Source organism: Tamandua tetradactyla, chromosome X, assembly GCF_023851605.1.
Source record: "Tamandua tetradactyla isolate mTamTet1 chromosome X, mTamTet1.pri, whole genome shotgun sequence".
NCBI classification, from domain to species: domain Eukaryota; kingdom Metazoa; phylum Chordata; class Mammalia; order Pilosa; family Myrmecophagidae; genus Tamandua; species Tamandua tetradactyla.
In genome coordinates this window covers 118,799,564-118,824,330 of record NC_135353.1, presented here as the reverse complement: position 1 = coordinate 118,824,330, position 24,767 = coordinate 118,799,564, and the positions used below count along the sequence as shown (strand labels likewise).

The 24,767-nt window shown below is 39.4% G+C and overlaps 2 pseudogenes; one reads left to right on the top strand and one right to left on the bottom strand.

The window, feature by feature from the left end:
- Positions 1-2,261: 2,261 nt before the first annotated feature.
- Positions 2,262-2,868, bottom strand: LOC143672046 (3-oxoacyl-[acyl-carrier-protein] reductase pseudogene; annotated as a pseudogene).
- Positions 2,869-5,727: 2,859 nt separating this feature from the next.
- LOC143672045 (Na(+)/H(+) exchange regulatory cofactor NHE-RF3 pseudogene) lies at positions 5,728-11,609 on the top strand (annotated as a pseudogene).
- The last annotated feature ends 13,158 nt before the right edge of the window (positions 11,610-24,767 follow it).

Sequence of the window (24,767 nt, the reverse complement as noted above, 5' to 3'; positions counted from 1 at the left end):
CATTGCCCCCGGGCAGCTGTGGTTTCTTTTCCTACGGTGGCCCTGTCAGCCACTTCTATGTCCACAGCAAGTTCGTTCCAGGACTGGCAAGACCTAGAGTGTATCCTGGATCTGTCCTTCAAGTTGCCACTGGATGGATTGGTCTGTACCACATACACGCAGCCCAGCATGCACATAATGGTTACTCAGCTCCCTCTGGAACAGGGACTAGGGACCCACACTGAGGTAGTGTAGGCTGGAGGTGTATTGAATCAGGGAAGTTTGGGGGAAGGACCAGTAAAGGCACCATGAGGTTTTCCTATAGAATTTTAAAATTACTTTATTGTTGTGAAAAATAAAAAAGCAATAAATTTCAAATCATATCACAGCAATTAGTTATAGAGCAGATTTCAGAGCTTGATATGAGTTACAATTGCACAATTTTAGGTTTTTACTTCTAGCTGGTCCAAGAACCTGGAGACTAAAAAATATCAATATAATTATTCAGCAATCATACTCATTTGTTAAATCCTATCTTCTTTGTTATAACTGCACCTTCTCATTTGATCTTTCTGCCCATCTTTAGGGGTATTTGGGCTATGCCATATCTAAATTTTTCATGTTGGATAGGGCTGTCAGCAATATGGGATGGGGAATAGAGCTAGTTGATGTTCTGGAGAGGCTGGCCCACCTGGGTTTCAGGACTTATCTGACCTAGGAACCCATCTGGAGGTTGTACATTTCTGGAAAGCAATCACAATGCATAGAACCTTTGTAGAATCTCAGAAAAAGCTCTAGGTGTTCTTTAGGGTTGGTAGGAATGGCTTTGTTAGGGATTTGGCAAACCATGAGAAGTAGCAATATCTAGCTGAAGCTTGCATGAGAGTAGCCTCCAAAGTTGACCCTCAAATCTATTTGAACTCTCTCAGCCACTGATACATTATTTGTTACAAATCACTTCCCCTTTTTGGTCAGGACGGCATTGTTGATTTGATGGTGCCAGGCCAGGTTCATCCCTGAAAATCATATCCCACATTGCCTGGGAGACTTTTACCCCTAGGTGTCATATCCCATGTAGTGGGGAGAGTAATGTTTCACTTGTAGTACTGGGCTTAGAGGGAGAGAGGTCACATCTAAGCAAAAAAAGAGGTCCTCTGGAAGTAACTCTGATAACTATAGGTAAGTTAAGCTTCTCCATTATTTAAATAAGCTTTGTGACCTGTTTTGTGCCTCAGCACGTGATCTATCCTGGATAGCTTTCCATGAGCATTAGAAAAGAATGTATATCCTGATGTTTTGAGGTGTAATGATCAATATATGTCTGTTAGGTCTAATTAATATATCAAATTGTTTAAGTTCTCTATTTCCTTGTTGATCTTCTGCCTGCTGGTTCTTTTTATAGAGAAGAGTGGTGTATTCAAGTCTCCCATTATTATTGTTGAAGTGTCTATCACTCCCTTCAGTTTTGCCAATGTTTGCCTAATGTACTTTGGAGCTCCTGGTTTGGGAGCAGAAATATTTATGATTTTTACTTCTTCTTGGTGAATTCTCCCTTTTATTAATATGTAGTGCCCTTTTTTGTCTCTTATGATGTTGTTACATTTAAAGTCTATTTTTTCTGACATTAAAATAGCCACTCCTGCTTTATTTTGGTTACAGCTTGCATGGAACATCTTTTTCCTTCTGTTCACATTTGATCTATTTGTATCCTTGGATCTAAGATGAGTATCTTTTTTTCCCTAAATTCATAAAATTATTTTACTTATATTGCTGTTTTTTTCCATTCCGCATAAAAACTGATCAACCCAGGCACATGCAAAAGGAATACAATGTTTAACTTGAGCAGGGTTGCAAAAACTATTGCGAACTAACCAATATCTTTTAAATACCCTTATTTTGGCAATGGCTCACAAAGTTAACTTCTAGAAAATTCAGCCTGATAAGATGAAATAAGTCATGATATTTAGACAATGGAATTTTTTCCACTTTTGAGACAAAAAATATAAAGATAAAACCTGTTTATATCACTTGCAAAAATGGCTATACACTAAAATTGCTCCAGTATATAAGGTAGTCAAAGATAGATGATACATACTTTCAGAAAACACTATAATTTACACATTATTCTTTTCAGACATATTGATATAAAGATGGAAATCAACATTTGTAGCATGTAGTATTAATAGGCATAGCAAATACCACCCATGTAGGTATGATTACCTAATTATTAGTCAAACTCTGTCATTGATTCTACCCACCATTATTACTGAATGACCTGTAAATTATATTATGAGTTGTAATCCCCCATCCACTACTTGAACATGCCCTGTAATATATGGCAATTCCAAAAGAAACCCAACTGCATGTGCCACCTCAATAGGTTCTCCAAACCTTCCAAGGGGGATATTTCTCTTAAATGTTCTTCTTTCAAGTTCTTTGTCATGCCTGTGTGAATAAATCCTGGTGCAAGTGCATTCACTCTAATTTTCTTTCTTGCAACCTCTTTAGCAAGAGCTCCTGAAAATCCAACTAATCCTCCTTTTCTGGCACTGTACACAGTTTGGCCAGAATTGCCTTTTAAGCCAGTAATACTTCCTACATTAACAATATACTCCCCCCTCCCCTGTTGTTGAATCATAGTCCTCACAGCAGCTTTACATGTCAGCATGGAACCTAAGAGGTTAGTATGCAGTTGACACATCTTCAGTGTTTGTTCTTACCAAAAGGTTATCTCTGTTAATACCAGCTACCTAAATATTTCTCCATCACTTCAAATGTATTTTGAACTTCATGTTCTTTGGCAACATCACAGCTAAATGCCAAATGATCTCCACTGAGGTCACCGGCAGTGGCTTTGGCCATGTCAAGGTCTCTGGCGATGATGGCCAGTCATTAGTCTTTCTGGACCCATAAACCCATGGGCTAGGAGTGGCCACCCGTTTCCGACTTCCCTCAGCCTTGGAAACCACCACAGCCCCAAGAGAACTAAACTGCCACAGGAGCATATGCGGACCGCCCACTCCCGCCTCTGCCTTCAGGTGGAGGAGAACACAAAGAGACCTAAGATGAGTATCTTGTAAGCAGCATATACATGGATCATATTTCTTAATTCATTCTGCCAATCTGTATCTTTTAATTGGTGAGTTTAGTCTGTTAACATTAAAAGCAATTAATGTAAGGGCATTTCTTGAATCTACCATTTTGTCCTTTGGATTTTATTTGTCAGATATGTATATTCTTCTTGCTCTTTCTCTTTTTATCCTTAAAGTTACCCTTTCTTTTAGTTTGCTAAAGCTGCCATAATGCAATATGCTAGAAATTGAATGGCTTTTAAAAGGGGAATTTATTAAGTTGCAAGTTTATAGTTCTAAGGACTTAGAAATGTCCAAACTAAGGCATCCAGAGAAAGATACCTTAACTCCAAAGAAAAGGGGGATGATGTTCAGGATATCTCTCTCAGCTGGAAAGGCACATGGCTATGTATGCTAGCTTTCTCTACCAGCTTCTCCTAACAGCTTCCCCAAGGGCATTTTCTTTCTGCATCTCCAAAGGTCTCTCTGTGTGGGCTCTGTCAGCACTGAAACTTTTTCCAAAATCGGTCTCTCTTAAAGGGCTCCAGTAAGCAACCCCACCTTGAATGGATGGAGACACATCTCCATAGAAACCACCTAGTCAGAAGTTACAATCCATAATTGGGTGGGTCACATCTCCAAGGAAACAATAAAAAAGATCCCACCCAGAAATATTAGATGAGGACTAAAGAATATGGCTTTTCTGGGGTACACGACAGTTTCAAACAGGCATACCCTTTCATGGTACTCTTCAATTCTGTGCCCTCCTCCAGGCCTCCCTCTCCTGACATTTTTTTTCAGTTGACAAAACTCTCTGTAGTATTTCTTATAGGGCCAGTGTCTTGTTGACAAGTTCTTTCAGCATTTGTTTGTCTGTAAAAATTTTAATCTCTCCCTCAGTTTTGAAGGACAATTTGTCTGGGTACAGAATTATTGGCTGGAAGTCTTTCTTTTTCAGAATCTTAAATATATCATACCACTGCCTTCTCACTTCTATGGTGCCTGTGGAGTGGTCTGGACTCAATCTTATGTGGTTTCCCTTTTATGTAGTAGATTGCCTTTCTCTTGCCACTTTCAGGATTTTCTGCTTCTCTTCAACATTTTACAGACTGATTAATATGTATCTGGGAGTAGACCTATTTGGATTTATTCCATTTAGGCTTCCTTAGGCTTCTTTGATTTGCATATTCATGTCTTTTATAAGGTTTGCAAGTTTCACCCCATTGTCTTCTCAACTAAACTTCCTAGCCTTTTACTCTTCTCTTCTCCTTCCAGGACACTGACAATTCTTATATTTTTGCACTTTGTTTTCTCCATCATATCCCTGAGATCTAACTCAAATGTTTCCATCTTTTTTTTTTTTTTTTGCCATTTGTTCATTTGTGTGTTTGAAATCAGTGGTCCTGTCCTCGTGTTCACTTATTCTTTCTTCTGTCTCTTCAAATGTACTGTTGTGTGTTTCTAGTATATTTTTTATTTGGTCTACAGCATCTTTAATATCTCTGATATCTGCCATTTTTCTATATATTTTTGCAAATTCTTCTCTATGCTCTTTAGTGTCTTCTTGATCTCCCTTATGTCTTTAGCAACCTGTTGAATATATTTAGTAAAGTTTTATGAGCATCTTTGATTGTTGTTTCAACTAGTCAGTGTCTCCTCTGGGGTTTTAATTTGGTCATTAAGCTGGGTTATATCTCTCTGCATCTTCATATGCTGTGTGAATTTCTATTGCCTTTGAGGCATGTAATTACCTTTATAGGTTACTTTGGAAGTTGATTTCCTTCAGTAGTCTAAAGTTTTTTATTAGTATAATAGGTATGCAGCAGGACGTGGGGTATTGGGCAGGACAGAGTGGCATGGTGGTGGTTTCTGGCGCAGAGCAAGGCGTGGGGTGGAGGCACTACTATGATGCCCAGGAGCATGGGGTGTGGGGTATAGGGTTGTGGAGGGGTGATGGTGTGGGGTTCATGGAGGCAGAGTGCAGTTCAGGAAGGCCTCAGAGCACAGGTGCAAGGCATGGCATGGGGAACACAGAGGCAAGGCAAGGTGGGAGGCAGATTGTAGGGCCTATGCAGTTGCATAGGAGGTGGGTGCAGCAGGGGGTGTGTGCGTACCTGGAGCACAGGGTTCATGGGTATTGGGGAATGGAGATCAGGGGCAGGGGTGGTAGGTCATGAGTCCATGGTTGCGGGGCTCGGGGATGCTGGGAAGGGAGAGGCAGGGTGCAGTTTTGTGGGTGGTGGAATGTGGGTGTGCACTTGCTTGGGGTGGGAAGTCTGGAGGGGGGCTGGGAAACTTATTCAAGCATGCGTGGGCATGAGACATGGGTGTGCATGTCGTGAGGGGTCAGGATGTGGGTCAGGGTTGTGGGGCACATGCGTGCAGGTCAAGGGGTTCGGGGGCCTGGGGTGTTGCACTGGTGTGGGACATGGGTGCAGGTGTGCACAAGTCTGGGGCACAGTCGGGAGGGCCAGGGCTGGGGGCCCTACGTACATGGAGTGGGGGTGGTGTGGCAGGGATGCACACAAGACCGCCCGCAGGTGTGGGGTGGGGGCCTGGTGGCAGACGTGCATTCACTTGGGATGCAAGTGCACAGGTCGTGGGGGGCAGGGCATGTGTTGGGGTGCACAGTTCATGGGGCCGCAGCATGGCTTGGGTGTGGGGCAGGTGTGCACGCATGCGCAGAGCTCAGGGTATGTTGAGTTGGGGCAGTGGTTCAACCTGGCTCTTCAGGAAACTTGGTTTTTAATAGGTTTAGTCAATCTTGTACTATCTGATTAGGGAGTGGAACACCGTCATTAAGCTGCTAATCTAGAATATGGACTCCTTTTTCAACTAGAGCTTTATCATACATAGTATCACAAACTCGAACCAAAGCTGTTACTCTAGACTTCTTAAATTCCTCTGTGAACTTGTTGAGGGTAGCCTTGGTAGGGCTGTGGGTTACCAGAAAATGGCATCTAAAGACTGGGCAGTTGTTTATGTCAAATAAAGAGTGTGAGCATGAGACTGCTTGTGTGGTTGTGAGGGGAAAATGGGGGAGGGGGATAAAAAATATTGAAATGTTTCACAGCTAAAAACACAAAAAAGACTACTAAAATGCCTAGAGTGGACCAGTGTTTTCTCTATTCAACTTGTTTATTTATCAAGAAGCCTCTCTCTTTAAGATATGCAGAACGATTTAGAATCCCCTGGAATCCAAATTGAACTTGGGCCTCAATGACTGTAGATGGATACCTGCAGAATAAAAAAAAAAGTTCAAGTACAGACAAAACTTAAGCAGTGTTTACTACATTTGGACACTAGTGAGAAGTTGAAAGTGTGGATCGGTTCCACTTTTGTTTACTGGACTTTTAATTTTACTGGAGTCATTAAAGGAACTATGCTTGCAATTAAAAAAAAAAGCCAACTATTTCTGAGGTCAGACTGGGTGTCCAGAGTCTTGAAGGCAATGCTAATTATGGCGCATAGACCCTCCAAGCTTACCTATTAGCGAAATTGCTGTGTTGAGCCTGGCAGAAGTCTGCTTAAGATCGCCATAAATTGTGCAGCGTATATTCCAACGAAAATCACTGGCGACTGGACATTGAAGTCCGGTGGCGGCAGCGGTAAAGAGAAGGCACCTTTCTCCTCAATCACCTCGGCGGTGGTGGCGACGGCGCAAGTCCCTGAGTCTTGCTATTACAACCCAGCTGCCCTGTGGCGTCGCCTGGCGCCATGCCCTACCACCACTGCTGCTCCAGCCGCTACCGGACAGACAGGATTACAACCCGGTCCCAGAGCAGCTTGTGGTAAATTTAACTATTAATTTCAACTCCCAGGATCACCTACAAGAAAATTACTCAAAACGTATAGTAAAAGAACCAAAAATGGCAGTAAATTTATATTATAGAAAAATGTCTATTTAATACAAAGGAAAGTAGAAATGAAGCAAGAAATGAAGTTTTAAAACTATGACATATGGAAAATAAATAGAAAAATGGCAGACATAAATCCTGCTGTGTCAAGAAATAGATTAACTATAAATATACTAAGCACACTAATATAAAGCCAGATATTGCAGAGTGAATTTATAAAAAGATTCAATTATATGTTGTCTTCTAGAGACATTTTCAGAGTCAAAGACACACATAGATTTAAAGCAATAGGTAATTGCTGTAATTGGGAAAATATATAACATGGAATGAATATACAAGGGAAATCAGGAGTTGCTATATTAGCATCAGACAAAATAGACTTTATGGCAAAAGTTTTATTAGAGACAAAGAAAGAGAGTTTCTAATGCTTTTATAGGGTAAATCCATCAGGTGCACATAGCAATTATAAACTTATATACACTTAATAACATAGCCCCAACATACATGAATCAGAAACTGATAGAATTGAAGGGAGAAATAGATAATTTGACAATAAGAGTTGGAGATTTCAATACTTATTTTTAATAACGGATAACAAAACCTAAGATCAATAAGGAAATAAAAACTTAAACAATCCTATAAATGAATTAGAGCAAACATATTTCTACAGAACACTCCACCAAATGACATCCACGTGTACATTATTTTCAAGTGCACATGGAACATTCTCCAGAATAGACAATATATTAGGACAGAAAACAAGCCTCAATAAATTTAAAATGATTGAAATAATACAAAGAATAATTCCAACCACATTAAAAATTTAGGTTTCAATAACTGGATGAAATTTGGAAAATTAATAAATATGTGTAATGAAACAGCACATGTCTAGCAACCCAGTGAGTAAAAAAAAATAGCAAGGGATATCAGAAAATACTTTTAGATGAATGAACATGAAAGCACAACATTTCAAAACTTAAACTTGCAGCTAAAACCATTCTATAAATTACTTGTAATGTATAGCTGTCAAAAACTATCTTAAAAATATCTAAAATCAATATCTAATCTTCTATGTTAAGAAACTAGAAAAACAAGAAATAATTAAAACTGAAGCAAGCAGATGCAAAGAAATTATAAAGATAAGAATGGAAATAAAGTAAATTGAAAATAAATAACAATAGAGAAAAATCAACAAAACCAAAAGTTGACTTTTGAAAAGATCAATAAAATTAACAAAATGTTAGCTAGATGAGCCAAGAATAAATGGTAGACAACTCAAATTGCTAAAATCATGAGAGAAAGAGGGAGGGCATCACTACTGACCTTACAGAAATAAAAGGCAGTATTATAAGAGATGATGTGAACAATCATATGTCAATTAATTATATAATCAAGATAAAACAAGTAAATTACTTTAAAAACACTAAAATACTATTGACAGAACTGATATAAACCATCACATCTATGGACAATTGATTTTTGACATGGATGCCAAGACAATTTGATGGGAGAAAGAATAATCTCACAAAATTGTGATGGGAAAACTGGATATCTGCATATAAGATAATTAATTGGACTCCTAATACACACCATATACAAAATTAACTCAATATAGGTCAATAGGATAAATGTAAGAGCTAAAACTATAAAATTCTTAGGGAAAAAACATAGGTATAAGTGTTAATGACCATGTTTTAGGCAATGATTTATGAGATATTACATTTAAAACAAAAGCAACCCAAGGAAAATAGATAACTGGGACTACATTAAAATTTAGAACTTTTTTTTGCTTCAAAAGACTCCATTAAAAAAGTGAAAAAACAATTTACAGAGTAGGAGAAAATATTTGCAAATCATGTATATCTGATAACGAGTCCTGAATATATAAAGACACTTAAATTTTAAAATAAGACAACTCAATTAAGCAATGGGTAAAGCATTTGAATAGACATTTCTCCAAACAGATATGCAATTGGACAGTAAGGGCATGAAAAGATAATCACCATCATTAATCATTAGGGAACTAGTTATCAAAGCCACTATGTGTAGATACAACTTCACAGAATGCCATCTATTGTATGATTCTATTTACCAGCATACCTCACAGATACTATGAGTGCAGTTCCAGACTACTGCAATAAAGTGAATATTGCAATAAAGTGAATCATGTGAACATGTTGGTTTCTCAGTGCATATGAAAGTTATGTTTGGGCAGTGCACCAGTGGCTCAGTGGCAGAATTCTCACCTGCTGTGCTGGAGACCAGGTTCAATTCCCGGAGTCTGGCCCTGTAAAAAAAGAGAAAAGTTATATTTACACTCTACTGTAGTTGATTATATATGTAACAGCATGTTGTCTGTTCTAGTTTGCTAGCTGCTGGAATGCAGTATACCAGAAACGGAATGGCTTTTAAAAAGGGGGAATTTAATGAGTTGCTAGTTTACAGTTCTAAGGCCGAGAAAATGTCCCAATTAAAACAAGTCTATAGAGATGTCCAATCAAAGGTATCCAGGGAAAGATACCTTGGTTCAAGAAGGCTGATGAAGTTCAGGGTTTCTCTCTCATCTGAGAAGGTACATGGTGAACACAGTCAGGGCTTCTCTTGCAGCTGGAAGGGCACATGGCAAACACGGCGTCATCAGCTAGCTTTCTCTCCTGGCTTCCGGTTTCATGAAACTCCCTGGGAGGTGGTTTCCTTCTTCATCTCCAAAGGTCTGCTTTGTGGTGCTGCAGCATTCCCTGCTCTCTCTGAATCTCCCATTCTCCAAAATGTTTCCTCTTTTATAGGACTCCAATAAACCAATCAAGACCCACCCAAATGGGTGGAGACATGTCATCACCTAATCCAGCTTAATAACCACTCTTGACTCAATCACATCATTCAGGGAGGTGATCTGATCACAGTTTCAAACATACAGTATTGAATAGGGATTATTCTACCTTTATGAAATGGGATTTTAATTCAAACATGGCTTTTCTAGGGGGCATACTTCCTTTCAAACCAGCACACTGTCTAAAAATAACAATGTACATACATTAATTTAAAATACTTTGTTGCTAAAAATGATAACAATCAGTTCAAAGTTCAGTGAGTTCCAAGACTACTCTCACCAGCAAAGAGAGAATTTTCAAGTGAATGGAGAAGCTCTGCTCCTTTCCAGATCCAGACGTGGCCTCCACCTTCAAACCCTGAGAATGTCAGCTGTCCAAACAAGAAGGGCAAAGTTATGGCTTCTTCCTGCAGCTCGAAAAGGACACTGCTGGCCACCTGGTCTGGGTGGTTGAGGAGGGCAGCCCAGCAGAGAAAACTGGTCTCCAGGATGGATATAGAGTTCTTAGGATCAATGGTGTGTTTGTGGACAAGGAAGAGCACATGCAGGTTGTGGATCTGGTCAGAAAGAGTGGACATTCAGTGACTTAACTAGTTCTGGATGGAAATTACTACAAGAAAGCCAATAAAAAAAATTGGGTGGGCTTGCAGGAATTGGGTCAAAATCAGCAGGTGCCAGGTTTTGCTGATCAGGAACTGGCCTCTGTGATGAGTGATGGACTGCAGACTTGGACCCAGCCTCAGCTGTGTTACCTGGTAAAGTAGGGAAACAGCTATGACTTCTCTCTGAAGACTGTCCATGGGAAACAGGAAATGTACATGACTGATATAATACCTCAAGTTGTGGCTCTGAAAGCTGGTATCCTATCTGATGATCACTTGATTGAAGTGAATGGAGAGAATGTAAAAAATGCCAGCCATGAGGAAGTGGTTGAAAAGGTGAAGAAGACAGGAAGCCATGTCATATTCCTACTGGTGGATAAGGAAAATCATAAGCATCATGTGAACAGAGGATAAAATTCAAGAGAGAAACTGCCTGTTTGAAACGGCTACCCCTCAAGCCCCGGGTTGTAGCGATGAAGAAGGGAAGCAGAGGCTATGGGTTTTACATTAGGGCAGGCCCAGAACATAGATCCGCGAAGCCCAACAGAGGAGGCTGGCCTGAAGACCAGTGTCCTGATAGTTGCTGTCAATGGCAAGTCTATGGAAACCCTTGATCATATCCATGTGGTGGAAATGATTAGGGAAGGTGGAGATCAGACTTCACTGTTGGTGGTAGACAAAAAGATGGACAACATGTACAGATTGGCTCATTTTTCTCCATTTCTCTACTATCAAAGTCAAGAACTGCCCAATGGTTCTGAGAAGGAGGCTCCAGCTCCTACTCCTGTTTCTCTGAAGGTCTCAAGTCCAGATACTACAGAGGAAGTAGGAGATTAGAAGCCTAAACTCTGCAGGCTGGTTAAAGGTGAAAATAGCTATGGCTTTCACTTAAATGCAGTTTGGAATTTGCCAGGCTTATTCGTCGAAGAGGTGCAGAAGGGCAGTCCTGCCAATCTGGCTGGGCTGGAGAAGATGAGGACATCATCATCCAAGTGAATGGGGTAAATGTGCTGGATGAACCATATGAGAAGGTGGTGGACAGCATACAGAGCAGTGGGAAGAATACTCTTGGTCTGTGGAAAGAAGATCTATGATTATTTCCAGGCTAAGAAAATCCCTATTGTTTCCTCCATGACCAATCCACTGGCTGACCCCCTGGAGTCCAAAGAAGGAGCACTGGCAGAGTCAGAGTATGACTTGTGTACCACAAAAAGAGCGAGCCCACAGTACAGCCTCTTCTTCCCCCAATTCTGAAGATACAAAGATGTGATGAGAACAAGTACTGGCTTTGGCTGATAGCTGTTTCTGGCTATTTACTATGAATCCTTTCTCAAGGAGTGAGCTCCATCCATTTATTGTCCCTGCTAGAGAAGAACTCCTCTGGAAACCAGTTCATTAAGTGTGATTATCTTCCATTGTCATTTCTTAGGGGCAGCTATAGCAGGCAGCTTATTTATGGTACAGTTAGAAAAAGAGACTGAAGCCACCTTCTTTTCATGTGATATCTTTCAAGCTTCAATTTAACTACATTTTCTTGTATGGTTACAACTCTTACTGCTGTAGGCTCCATGAACACCAAAGATGATTTATTGATCTGTATATATGAGAGCAGATAACACTATTAAAATTATGCTTTTGTAAGAATGTCATTGTTGCTAGAATAAATAACATTAAAAATGCCAAAAAAATTGCTAACAATCATCTTAGCATTCAGTTAGTCATAATCTTTGCTGGTGAAGGATCTTGCCTCGATGTTGATGGCTGCTGACTGATCAGGGTTGTGGTAGATGAAGGTTTGGGTGGCTGCGGCCATTTCTTAAAATAAAACAATGAAGTTTACCACATGATTGACTTTTCATGAAAGATTTCTCTGTAGCATCTGATGCTGTTTCATATCATTTTACCCACAGTAGAACTTCTTTCAAAATTTGAGTCAATCCTCTTAAAGTCCACTGTTCTAGTTTACTAGCTGCCAGAATGCAGCATACCAGAAATGGAATGGCTTTTAAATAGGGGGATTTAATCAGATGCTAGTTTATAGTTCCAAGGCCAAGAAAATGTCCCAATTAAAACAAGTCTATAGAAATGTCCAATCAAAGGTATCCAGGGAAAGATACCTTGGTTCAAGAAGGCTGATGAAGTTCAGGGTCCCTCTCTCTCAAGTGAGAAGGCAATTGATGAACACAGAGTTTCTACTGGCTTCCTGTTTCATGAAGCTCCCCGAGAGGCATTTCCCTTCTTCATCTCCAAAGGTCGCTGGCTGGTAGACTTTGGCTTCTCGTGGCTGTATCATTCTGCTCTGCTCTCTCTGAATCTCTCTCAATCTCCCATTCTCCAAAACGTTTCCTCTGTTATAGGACTCCAATAAGCCAATCAAGACCCACCCAAATGGGTGGATACATGTCATCCCTTAATCCAGTTTAACAACCACTCTTGACTAAATCACATCATCCAGGGAGATGATCTGATTACACTTTCAAACATACAGTATTGAATAGGTATTATTCTACTTTTATGAAATGGGATTTTGATTATGGCTTTTCTAGGGGGCATACATTCCTTCAAACCAGCACATCCACCATTGCTTTTTAAACTAAGTTTGTGTAATATTCTAAATCCTGTGCTGTCATTTCAACAGTGTTCACAGCATCTTCACCAGGAGTGGATTCCACCTCAAGAAACCACCTTCTTTGCTCATCAGTATGGAGCAGCTTCTTATCTGCTAAGGTTTTTTTAAAATTTTTTTTATTAATTAAAAAAATTACAAGAAAGAAACACAAACATTCTTCATATAAGATCATTCCCTTCTACATATATGATCAGTAATTCACAATATCATCGCATAGTTGCATATTCATCATCATGATCATTTCTTAGAACATTTGCATCAATTCAGAAAAAGAAATAAAAAGACAACAGAAAAATAAAATGAAAACAGAAAAAAAAATTATGTATACCATACACTTACCCCTCCCTTTCATTGATCACTAACATTTCAAACTAAATTTATCCTAACATTTGTTCTCCCTATTATTTATTTTTATTCCATATGTCTACTTCCATATTCCACATGTTCCACAGCCAAGGTGGATAAAAGGACGTCAGACACAAGGTTTTCACAATCACACAGTCACATTGTGAAAGCTATATCATTATACAATCATCTTCACGAAATATGGCTACTAGAACATAGCTCTACATTTTCAGGCAGTTCCCTCCAGCCTTTCCATTACATCTTGGATAACAAAGTGATATCTCCTTAATGCCTAAGAATAACCTCCAGGATAATGTCTCGACTCTGTTTGGGATCTCTCAGCCATTGACCACTTTGTCTCATTTCACTCTTCCCCCTTTTGGTCAAGAAGGCTTTCTCAATCCCCTGATGCCGGGTCTCAGCTCATTCTAGGGTTTTTTTTTTTTTTTCTAGCTCTTGACCGGCAAATCTCATTCTATGGTTTTTCTCAATCCCTTGATGTTGAGTCTCAGCTCATCCTAGGATTTCTGTCCGATGTTGCCAGGAAGGTTCACACCCCTGGAAGTCATGTCCCACGTAGACAGGGGGAGGGTGGTGAGTTTGCTTGTTTTCTTGGCTGGAGAGAGAGGCCACATCTGAGCAACAAAAGAGGTTCTCCTGGGGGTGACCCTTAGGCCTAATTTTAAGTAGGCTTGACCTATCCTTTGTGAGGTTAAGTTTCATATAAACAAACCCCAAGACTGGGGGCTAAGCCTATAGCTTTGGTTGTCCACACTGCTTGTGAGAATATCAAGAATTCAACTTGGGGCAGTTGCATTTCTCCCTGTTTTCACCATTCCCCCAAGGGGACTTTGCAAATACTTTTCCACTCACTGATCAAATCACTCTGGGATTCACTGGGGCATCACTCTGGACAAACAAAAAAATCTCTTGTCCTACCCAAGGTTCCATGTACTTATGTTGTTCAACCAACTATCTACATAAGTTATATTAGGAAATGCACTAGTCAAAATATAAATTTTTGCTTTAGTCTCACACATAAGTTGAAATTTTAAAATATTAATTACCATCTATTTTCAGCACCCTGCACTAATGGCATTCCTTTGTTTTTCCTCATGCAAAAACGTTTTTTTAAATTTGTACATTTAGTCAGTATCGTTATACACTCTAGGCATTCCTAGATTATACCATCTCAATCTTTATCGTCTATCATTCTTTCTGATTTCGTTTATGCCCCCAGCCCTCCTCCCTCTATCATTCTCACATGCAGCTTCATTCAGTGTTTTAATATAATTGTATTACAGTTAGGGAGTATTGTGTTTCTGAGTTTTTATATTCAGTCCTGTTGCACAATCTGTATCCTTTCAGCTCCAGGTACCCTATATCTTACCCTATTTCTATTTCCTGATGGTCTCTATTACCAACGAAATATTCCAAGTTTATTCACTAATGTCAGTTCATATCAGTGAGACCATACAGTATTTGTCCTTCTGTTTTTGGCTAATCTCACTCAGTATAATGTCCTTAAGGTCCATCCATGTTGTTACATACTTCATAACTTTATTCTGTCTTACAGCTACATAATATTCCATCGTATGTATATACCACAGTTTGTTTAGCCACCCGTCTGTTGATGGACATTTTGGCTGTTTCCATCCCTTGGTAATTGTAAATAATGCTGCTATAAACATTGGTGTGCAAACGTCCGTTGGTGTCCTTGCCCTCATGTCCTTTGAGTAGAGACAGCATATAGATGGGTCCTGTTTTTAAATCCATTCTGCCAGTCTATGTCTTTTGATTGGGGAGTTTAATCCATTAATATTTAGTGTTATTACTGTACAGGTAGTACTTTCTTCTAGCATTTTGCCTTTTGGATTTTATATTTCATATCTAATTTTCCTTCTTTTTACCTTTACTCATAGTCTTCCTTTCTAGTCTCTTCTCCACACCTCTCTCTTCTGTCTTTTTGTATCTGTCTCTAATGCTCCCTTTAGTATTTCTTGCAGAGCTGGTCTCTTGGTCACAAATTCTCTCAGTGATTTTTTGTCTGAAAATGTTTTAATTTCTCCCTCATTTTTGAAGGACAATTTTGCTGGATATAGAATTCTTGGTTGGCAGTTTTTCTCTTTTAATACTTTAAATATATCATCCCACTGTCTTCTCACCTCCATGATTTCTGCTGAGAAATCTATGCATAGCCTTATTGGGCTTCCTTTGTATGTGATGGATTGCTTTTCTTTTGCTGCTTTCAAGATTCCCTCTTTCTCTTTGACCTCTGACATTCTGATTAGTAAATGTCTTGGAGTACGTCTATTTGGATCTATTCTCTTTGGGGTGCACTACACTTCTTGGATATGTAATTTTAAATCTTTCATAACAGTTGGGAAATTTTCAGTGATAATTTCCTCCATTAATTTTTCTCCTCCTTTTCCCTTCTCTTCTCCTTCTGGGACACCCACAACACGTATATTCGTGTGCTTCATATTGTCCTTCAGTTCCCTGAGTCCCTGCTCATATTTTTCAATTTTTTCCCTATATTTTCTTTTTCTTGTTGGATTTCAGATGTTCCATCCTCCAGTTCACTAATCCTATCTTCTGCCTCTCGAAATCTACCCTTTTAGGTTTCCATTGTTTCTTTCATCTCTTCTACTGTGCCTTTCATTCCCTTAAGGTCTGTGATTTGTTTTTTTCAGACTTTTGATTTCTTCTTTTTGTTCATTCCTTGCCTTCTTCATATCATCCCTCAATTCATTGATTTGGTTTTTGATGAGATTTTCCATGTCTGTTCATATATTCTGAATTAATTGTTTCAGTTCCTGTATCTCATTTGAATTGTTGGTTTGTTCCTTTGACTGGGCCATATCTTCAATTTTCCTAGTGTGATTTGTTATTTTTGCTGGTGTCTAGGCATTTAATTACCTTAATTAGTTTATTCTGGAGATTGCTTTCACTTCTTTTACCTAGGGTTTTCTTGCTGGATGAATTTGTTGTCTCTCTGTTCTTTGACATTCAGTTCAGCTTTTTCTGGGCCTCTAGCTTAGGTTTTGTTTAACAGAGGATAATTTTTCAGTTCTTATTTTCTTGTTTCTTGTTCTGCTTGTATGGTGCCTTTTCCCCCCCACCCTTAGGAGGGTCTACGTAGGTGTTATAAACCCCAGCCGGATTTTCCCAGACCAAACTGGCCTCCTATCAGGAGGAAAGTGTCACCTACATCAGTTTTCCCTGAGGGTGAAATCTAGCAGTTTGAAAGACTTTCCTGTGAAGTCTCTAGGCTCTGTATTTCTTACTACCAGTATGTGGTGCTTGTCTGCCTGCAGATCCCACCAGCATAAGGTGATGCAGTACCTTTAACTTTGGCAGACTCTCCCTGTTGGGGGTGTGGTGGAGACAGAGGGGAGGTTGTAGGCTGGTTTTAATGGCTTCAAATTACCAAGCCCTGGTGTCTGAATTCCTTGAGGGAGGGATTCCACCTGAGTTGGGCTTCACCCCTCCCCTGGGGAAGGCACAGGTTCCAGACAAGCCCTCAAATGAGCTTGTTTCTGCCTATGCCTGGGGCAGTTGCAGCCTGAGAAGTCTTGCCGCTGAATCCAAAGACAGTCAAGCCTTTGTAGAAACACAGCCACAAAAACCTCTGTTTACTTTTTTTCTTTTCTTTTTCTGTCAGCCTTGCCCCCTTGGCACTGCGGCACAAATTAGCGACCTCCATTTTGACCAGGTTCACCTGAGCTGGGGGCCTATTTTTAGTAGTCAGAATTTGTTAATTAATTCCACAATTGGCATTTGGTTGGGCTCAGCCCCTGCTGCTGGTAAATTCCCTTTCCTTTCCCCTCTGGGAAGCAGCCTGTGGGGGAGGGGCACCAGCCACCGTGGCTTGGGGAACTCATGGTTCTGGGGGGGCTCTCAGCCGGTCCAGCTGATCCAGACTGGGGTATGCTGTGTGACTGGCCACTGATGTGGCCCCAGGAGCTGTTCTGTACTCTTTCTGGTTATTTTAGTACTTGTTCTGGAGGACAAACTAAAACGTGCACATTGCAAAGCCGCCATCTTGATTCCACCTCTCTCCTAAGGTTTTATCATGAGATGGCAGCAATTCAGTAACATTCTGAGGTTCCAATTCTAGTTCTAGTTCTCTTGCAATTTCTATCATGTCTGCTATTTCCTCCTCCACTGAAGTGAGCCCTTCAAAATCATCCATGAAGGCTGAAATAAACTTCTTCCAAACTCCTGTAAAAATATTGATATTTTGACCTCTTCCCATGAATCAAGAATGTACTTAATGGCATCGGGAATGCTGAATCAAAATTTATTTTGCCCAGATCCATTAGAGGACTCACTATCTTTGGCAGTTATAGCCTTACAAAGTGTGTTTCTTAAAGAATAAGACTTGAAAGTCAAAATGACTCTTTGAACCATGGGCTGCAGAATGGATGTTGCATTAGCTAGTATGAAAACATTAATTTCACTGTACATATCCATCAGAGCTCCTGGGTTTACAGATGCATTTTCAATGAACTGTAATACTTTGAAAGAAATCTTTATTTATGAGCTGTAGTTCTCAATCATGGCCTTAAAATATTCATTATACCATGTTGTAAACAAATGTGGTGTCATCCATGCTTTGTTTTTCCATTTATAGAGCATAGGCAGAGTAGATCTAGCATAATTATTAAAGGCCTTAGTATTTTTTGGAGTGGTAAATAAGCATTTGCTTCAACTTAAAGTCACCAGCTGCATTAGTCCCCAGTAGGAGAGTCAGTCTGTCCTTTGAGGCTCTGAAGCCAGGCATTGACTTCTCTGACTATGAAAGTCCTATATATCATCTTCTTCCAATATAAGACTGCTTTGTCTACATTGAAAATCTGTTGTTTAGTGTATCTACCTTCATCAATTATCTTAGCTAGATCTTCTGGATAACTTGCTGTAGCTTCTACATCAGAACTTGCTGTTTCACCTGGCACTGTTATGTTATGAAGATGGTTTCTTTTCTTAAACCTCATGAACCAACCTCTACTAGCTTCAAACCTTTCTTCTGCAGTTTCTTCACTTCTCTCAGTCTTCACAGAATTCAAGGGAATTCAGGCCTTGCTCTGGATTAGGCTTACAGGAATGTTGTCATTGATTTGATATTCTATCCAGACCAATAAAACTTTCTCCATATCAGCAACAAGCCTGCTTCACTTTCTTCCCACTAATGTGTTCCCTGGAGTAGCACTTATATTTTCCTTCAAGAACATTTCCTTTGCTTTCACAATGTGGCTAACTGGCACAAAAAACCTAGCTTTCAGTCTATCTTGGCTTTTGTCATGCCTTCCTCCCTAAACTTAACCATGTCTAGCTTTGGATATAAAGATAGAGATGTGCAACTCTTCTTTTTTACTTGAACACTAAAAGGCCATTGTAATGTTGTTAATCGGCCTAAGTTCAATACTGTTGTGTCTCAGGGAATAGTGAGGTCTGAGGAGAAGGAGATGGATGGGGAATGGCCAGACTGTTGAGCAGGTAGAAGAAACATAACCTTTATTGATTCAGGTTGCCATCTTATCTGGGTACCAGTTCATGACACCCTAAAACAATTACAAAAGATCAGAGATCACAGATCAACATAAGAAATGTAATAATAATGATAAAGTTTGAAATATTATGGGAATTACTGAACTTGAAATTAACTTGCACTTGCCAAATTACTTTTGCCTATCAACTAATGTAATCATACATGTGATAGCTCATCCTATCCACAGGATCTGCCTCTATTCAAGGGAGGCAATGATAGAGGGTGAATACACTAGGAGCTGGGATTATTTGGGGCTATCAGATAATTCTGCTTACTGTGATTATGTTTACACTAGTGTATACATTTATCTAAACCCACCAAATTGTACACTTACGATTTATGCATTTTATTCTTTGTAAATTTTACTTCATCAAAAATGTGACTAAACTCACCTGGGATAGAACAGTCTCTTCAATAAATGGTGCCTAGAGAACTGGATATCCATATGCAAAAGAATGAAAGAGGACCCATATCTCACACCCTATACAGAAGTTAACTCAAAATGGATCAAAGGCCTAAACATTAGGTCTAAGACCATAAAACAGTTAGAGGAAAATGTAGGGAAATATCTTATAAATCTTATAATTGTAGGCGGTTTTATAGACCTTACACCCAAAGCAAGAGCACTGAAGAAAGAAAGAAAGAAATGGGAACTCCTCAAAATTAAACACTTTTGTGCATCAAAGAACTTCATCAAGAAAGTAAAAAGACAGCCTACACAATGGGAGACAATATTTGGAAATGACATATCAGATAAAGGTCTAGTATCCAGAATTTATAAAGAGATTGTTCAACTCAACAACAAAAAGACAGCCAATCCAATTATAAAATGGGAAAAAGACTTGAACAGACACTTCTCAGAAGAGGAAATACACATGGCCAAAAGGCACATGAAGAGATGTTCAACATCCCTGGCCCTTAGAGAAATGTAAATCAAAACCACAATGAGATATCATCTCACACCCACCAGAATGGCCATTATCAACAAAACAGAAAATGACAAGTGCTGGAGAGGATGTGGAGAAAGAGGCACACTTATTCACTGTTGGTGGGAATGTCAAATGTTGCAATGCTGTGGAAGGCAGTTTGGCGGTTCCTCAAAAAGCTGAATATAGAATTGCCATATGACCCAGCAATACCATTGCTAGGTATCTACTCAGAGGACATAAGGGCAAAGATACAAATGGGCATTTGCACACCAATGTTTATAGCAGCATTATTTACAATTGCAAAGAGATGGAAACAGCCAAAATGTCCATCAACAGCCGAGTGGCTAAACAAACTGTGGTATATACATACGATGGAATATTATGCAACTCTAAGACAGAATAAACTTATGAAGTATGTAACAACATGGATGGACCTAGAGAGCATTATGCTGAGTGAGACTAGCCAAAAACTAAAGGATAAATACTGTATGGTCTCACTGATATGAACCGACATTAGTGAATAAACTTGGAATATGTCATTGGTAACAGAGACCATCAAGAGATAGAAATAGGGTAAGATATTGGGTAATTGTAGCTGAAGGGATACAGACTGTGCAACAGGACTGGATACAAAAACTCAGAAATGGACAGCTCAATACTACCTAACTGTAATACAATTATGTTAAAACACTGAATGAAGCTGCATGTGAGAATGATAGAGGGAGGAGGGCTGGGGACATAAATGAAATCAGAAAGAAAGATAGATGTTAAAGATTGAGATGGTATAATCTAGGAATGCCTACAGTGTATAATAATAGTGACTAAATGTACAAATTTAAAAAATGCTTTTGCATGAGGAAGAACAAAGGAATGTCATTACTGCAGGGTGCTGAAAATAGATGGTGTCACGGTTAGGGACAGGTGTCAACTTGGCCAAGTTGTGGTACCTGTTCATCTGATTGGGCAAGCGCTGGCCTGTCTGTTGCAATGAGGACATTTCATAGGATTAGGTCATGATCACATCAGCTACATCCACAGCTGATTCCATTTGTAATCAGTCAAAGGGGAGTGTCTTCTACAATTAGTGATGCTAAATCTAATCATGGGAAGCCTTTTAAGGAGGACTCAGAGGAGACAGGTTCCATTCCTGCTTTGGCTGGTGAGCCTCTCCTGTGGAGTTCATCCAGGCCATCCATCAGAGTCGTCGGTTTCGCAGCCTGCCCTGTGGATTTTGGACTCTGCATTCCTGCGGTCATGTGAGATACTTTTATAAATTTTATATTTGCGAGTGTTCCCTGTTGATTCTGTTTCTCTAGAGAACCCTAACTAATACAGATGGTAATTAATATTTTAAAATTTCAACTTATGTGTGAGACTAAAGCAAAAAATGTTTGTTACAAAATTTATATTTTGACTAGTGCATTTCCTAATATAACTTATGTAGACAGTTTGATTGAACACCATAAGTACTTGGAATCTCAGATAAGACATGAGATTTTGCTTGTTTGTCCAGAGTGATGCCCCAATGAATCCCAGAGTGATTCGATCAGTGAGTGGAAAAGTGTTTGCAGAGCCCCCTTCAGGAAATAGTGATAATGGGGAGAAATTCAACTTCCCCAAGTTGAATTCTTGATATTCTCACAAGCAGTGTGGACAACCAAAGCTATAAGCTTAGCCCCCAGTCTTGGGGTTTGTTCATATGAAACTTAACCCCACAAAAGATAGGTCAAGTCTACTTAAAATTTAGGCCTAAGAGTCACCCCCAAGAGAGCCTCCTTTGTTGCTCAGATGTGGCCTCTGTCTCCAGCAAACACAACAAGCAATCTCACCACCCTCCCCCTGTCTATGTGGGACATGACTCCCAGAGGTGTGGACCTTTCTGGCAACGTGGGATAGAAATCCTAGAATGAGCTGAGACTCAGCATCAAGAGATTGAGAAAAACCCTAGAATGAGCGGAGACTTAGCATCAAGGGATTGAGAAAACCTTCTCGACCAAAAGGGGGAAGAGTGAAATGAGACAAAATGTCAATGGCTGAGAGATTCCAAACAGAGTCAAGAGGTTGTCTTAGAGGTTATTCTTATGCATTAAGTAGATATCATCTTGTTATTCAAGATGCAATGGAGAGGCTGGAGGGAACTGCCTGCAAATGTGGAGCTGTGTTCCAGTAGCCATGTTTCTTGAGGATGATTGAATAATGATATAGCTTTCACAATGTGACTGTGTGATTATGAAAACCTTGTGTCTGATGCTCCTTTTATCTACCTTGTCAAGAAACGAGTAGAACATATAGAATAAAAATAAATAATAGGGGGAACAAATGTTAAAATAAATTTAGTTTGAAATGCTAATGAAAGTGAGGGGTAAGGGGTATGGTATGTATAATCTTTTTTCTATTATTGTTTTATTTCTTTTTCTGTTGTCTTTTTATTTCTTTTTCTGAATTGATGCAAATGTTCTAAGAAATGATGAATATGCAACTATGTGATGATATTGAGAATTACTGAGTATATATGTAGAACAGAATTATATGTCAATGTTTTTGTTTGTTCTTAATTTTTTAAATTAATAAATAAATTTTATTTATTGATTGATTAACTTAAGATGTTAATCTTATCCATAGTGATTTATAGATTTAACATAATCCCAATAAAATTAATAAATAAATTTAAAAAAATTAAAAATGTGGCTAATTATTGACAGATTTAAAAATAGAATTAGTTGAAACATTTATTAATAAAAATATATCCATACCTATTTCTAGCTATAAAATCTAATGAGCTCTTTTCTAATTGGCTAGATAAAACAATATTATTATATAAAATTTCTATATAAATGAAATGCAAAAAAAAAAAACACTTATAGGAAAATATTACTTCCATGCTTCACTTAAGGGGATAGCCAACTACATCCTATCGGCCAAATTTGACCCATCTACTATTTTGTATTAGTTTTTTTCCAGAAAATTTATGAACTGACAGGAGAGAGAGAAAAAGAGAGACAGAGAGATGAGAAATAGAAAGATTTACTGTAGGAATTAGCTCACATGCTCATGGAGATTGGCAAGTCTGAATTCCATATGGCAGGCTGCAAGCCGAAAACTCTGATAAAGGTGACTCTGAAATCTAGTACATCTAAACTCCATAAGGCAGGCCTTAAGCTGGAAACTTCAATGAAGATGAAGTGTAACTTTCCAGGTGAAGCTGGCTACCTGAAGTAGAGGCAGAAATTCAGCATTTATAAATCAAGCAATGTATTTCATCATATTAACAAAATAAATAAGAACAAAGTATTTTGGAATTCAATAGATGGAGGAAAACAAAAAAGCAATAAAATTCCATCTGCAGGTATGAGAAAACTAGAAAAGCTAATAATACAAGGAACTATCCGAACACTATAAGGAATATATATTAAAAGCCAGCTGTTTTCACTAAACTTAATGGCAAAAGACCAAATGCACTCCCCCTTAGAAAGAAACAAGGCAAAGATGTCCTCACTTACTACAGCTATTCAAAATGGGTTGGCAGTCTAAACAGAGAAATAAAACAATAGGGAAAGGAAGGAAAAAAAAGAAAAGAAGGAGGGAAGGATAGAGGAGGAAGAACAAAGGAAGACCACAACAAAGCTTCAAGAGCTAATAAATGGATTTAGCAAGGAGGTAGGGTGCAAGATCAATACCTACAATTTGGTAGTATTTAGATATATAAACAATGAACAATCAGAAGAAAAAAATCAAGAAAAAATTCCACTCACAATAGCAACTAAAATAATCAAATATCTACGAATAAATTAAACCAAGGACGTAAAGGGCTTGTACATTAAAAAATACAAGATATTGCTAAATGAAATAAAAGAAGACCTAAATGAATGGAAGAACATTTTATGTTCATAGATTAAAAACTGAATATTCTTAAGATGTTAATCTTACCCATGGTGATGTATAGATTTAACATAATCCCAATAAAATTCCAACAATGTTCTTTGTAGAAATGTAAGAGCCAATCATCAAATTTATATGAAATGGAAAGGAGCCCCAAACTGCTAAACCTATCTTTAAAAAACAGTGAAGGAGTGGCCAACATGGCGGCTTAGCAATGTGCGCGTTTTGGTACATCCTCCAGAACAACTACTAAATAACCAGAAACAGTACAGAACAGCTCCCAGAGCCACAATAGTGACCAGACACACAGCATACCCCAGTCTGGACCAGCTGGACAGGCTGCGAGAACCGTGAGTTCCCCAAGCTGCGGCGCCCGGCGCCCGGCAATCCTCCCCCACAGGCGGCTTCGCAGAGGGAAAGGAAACACACTAACAGTAGCATGGACTGAGTACAACCAAACACCAATTGTGGCATTAATAAACAAATTCTGACTACTAAAAATAGGCCCCCAGCTCAGGCGAACCTGGTCAAGGCGGAGGTTGCTTATTGGGCTAACCAAAAAAGAGGAAAGGGGATGAAACAGAGGTTTTTGTGGCTGTCTCTATGGAGGCTTGGCTGCCTCTGGATTCAGTGGCGGGACTTCTCGGGCTGCAACTGCCCCAGGCATAGGCAGAAACAGACTGCTCTCAGGGCTGTCTCCCACCTGTGCCTTCCCCAGGGGAGGGGTGAAGCCCAACTGGTGGAATCCCCCTCTCAAGGAATTCAGAACCCAGGCCTTCGCAGTTTGAAGCCATTAAAACCAGCCTACAACCTCTCCTCTGTCTCCACCACACCCCCAGCAGGGAGAGTCTGTCCAAGTTAAAGGTGCCGCATCATCTTTTGCTGGTGGGCCCCGCAGGCAGACAAGCACCACATACTGGGCAGGATAAGAAAAACAGAGCCCAGAGACTTCACAGGAAAGCCTTTGAACCTGCTGCATCTCACCCTCAGGGAAAACTGATGCAGGTGACTCCTTCCCCCTGATATGAGGCCAGTTTAGTCCAGGAAAACCCGGCTGGAGTCTATACTTACCTATGTAGACCTTCCTAAGGGTGG